At 39.0% G+C, this 2,184-nt stretch overlaps 1 non-coding gene across 1 annotated transcript; it reads right to left on the minus strand.

The window, feature by feature from the left end:
* Positions 1-678: 678 nt before the first annotated feature.
* Positions 679-809, minus strand: LOC122149565. The gene has a single exon (XR_006163207.1). It is a non-coding gene; the product is annotated as a small nucleolar RNA U109 (small nucleolar RNA).
* Positions 810-2,184: the final 1,375 nt, after the last annotated feature.

Consider the following 2,184-nt stretch of genomic DNA (forward strand, 5'->3'; position numbering starts at 1 on the left):
ATATATACCTGTAGTGCATACTTTAAGGTAGCAAAATGACAGATGAGCAAATGAGTCTCAGAGGTGCACAGCAGCAATTCCAAGGCAAGATTGGAACCAAGCCTGACTGATCACAAAGACCAGTCTTTTCCCTCTCTATCATGCGGCTGAACTCAAAATGAAGGTCTTCTCGGGAGCCTGGTTGCTGTAAAACCATCTCAATTCTCAAAAATAACTTGTACAGTAATAAGGATAAAAATTAAAAAAAAAAAAAAAAAAAAACAGCTACAACTGTATTTACTCTGTTTATGGTTTCCATTATTCCTTCTGCCAAGCCACAATTCAGATACGTGTTTTTACTGATCCCAAGGGATTACACTTGCCAAAGTGAGCCGTTGGTTATAACTGATATAGAACAATGCTAACTCCGTGTGTTATAGTCCCTGCCTTCCTGGAGCTTATATTCTGTAAGAATACATCTGTTTTCTCACTAACATATCCCCAGCACTTGGCACAGTGACCGTCTCACAGATTGTGTCCGATAAATATTTGCAGCTCAAAGAGTGTTGAATGAGCGTTTTGAGGGGAATTCAGGAGGGTTTAGAGACATGGATAAACGAATAATCAAGGAACAAAAGAAACTGCCTTTACTGAAAAGAACCTTTCATGGACATTCTTTCTTTTGTGTGTGTGTGTTTCTTATGTAAGAAAAATATACTCCTTAACGTCTACTGTAAGGTTGGCAGCCCTGAGAACTCCTTTTTAATGGAGCACGTTATGAATGTATTTCTGCTCCTAAAGGAATGAGGAACAGATATTTCCACATGCAATCTCAGGGACGTTCTACCACTTGGAGATCATATGATAAGGTTTCACTTGAAGAGGAAAGCACATGAAGTCATTCACACTTTGGTAACAATGCCTTTAAATGACTTTTTATTAGGCAAGCATTTTGGGGAGCAGTGTGTGGGGGGAGGCTTGATAAAGGAAAGGTTAAAGAGAGGACAATTCAAAAATGTAATCAAGAAAGGTTGGCAGTTAGAGTGTACCCAGAGGCACTTTGAAAACAAAGCTTGGTGATCTACTTCAGAAAAATCAGGCCTGGAGAACCACATGGCAAACAGGTCTATCCTGACACACATGGGGCCACCATGAGTCTGAATTGATTCAACAGTAACCAAACCAAACCAAACTCACTGCCCTCCAGTCAATTCCAACTCATAGCCACCCCTCCTTGGGCTTCTGAGGAGGTATCTCTACAGAAGCAGATTGCCCAGTCTTCCTTCCAAGGACTGGCTGGTGGGTTTGAACCGTGAGCCTTCAGGTAACCAGTTTTAATTAAGAAAAATAGAGAAAGATTCTATTTGTTACAATAACTTATCTCCTCTTGCTCCCCTAACTTTCCCACTCCACTCCTATCTTTTTAATGAGTCCTCTTCCAGGACAAGAGAGTCCTTTATTAAACAAGACTGCAAAGCAACCAATAGCATCATTGATGCTACAATAAGATGTACATGACCACGGATCCAACTTCTACTTTTATGTCCAGTTGCAAATGTGTATGCTTAGCCTAGGTTTTCCAATATATCATTCTAATATATTCATTACTTGATATTTCTGCCTTTGCTTTAATTGTATAACAACATCTATGCCTTAAACTGTGATTCTCACAAATTATTCTTCCACACAAATGGGATATGGATACAGAGAGTTTTAGATAAACAAACAACATAGTGCAAAACAATCCACATTTTAAAAAATAGAAACTGGTTTACTCCAAGGCTTCAGTGGTAACATGAAAAGGTGATGATCTCGGATTCCTAAGCCTTCAAGTCCTAGCCCTGCTGTTTATTATGTATTTGACTTTGGGCAAGTCAAAACCTCCTTGAGTTTTATTTTCCTCATCTGTAAAATTTTATAATAATGCATTCCTCATAGAGTTGTTGGGGAAATTAAAGATAATAACATATGGGAAAGTGCTTTGTAAACTATACAGCTTTATACAAATATAAGGTACCATTACTGTTTAAAGAAGTAGGCTTATAGGAGTTAGACAAATTTGGGTTCTAATCCTTACTCACTAGTTGTGAGCTGTGTGATATTAAACAATTGTTGTTGTTGTTGTTGTTAAGTGCCGTCGAGTCGTTTCCGACTCATAGCGACCCCATGCACAGCAGAACGAAACACTGCCCGATCCCGCACCAG

Source organism: Orycteropus afer, unplaced genomic scaffold (genome assembly GCF_000298275.1).
Source record: "Orycteropus afer afer isolate SDZICR_OR568_19922 unplaced genomic scaffold, OryAfe1.0 scaffold00002, whole genome shotgun sequence".
NCBI classification, from domain to species: Eukaryota; Metazoa; Chordata; class Mammalia; order Tubulidentata; family Orycteropodidae; genus Orycteropus; species Orycteropus afer.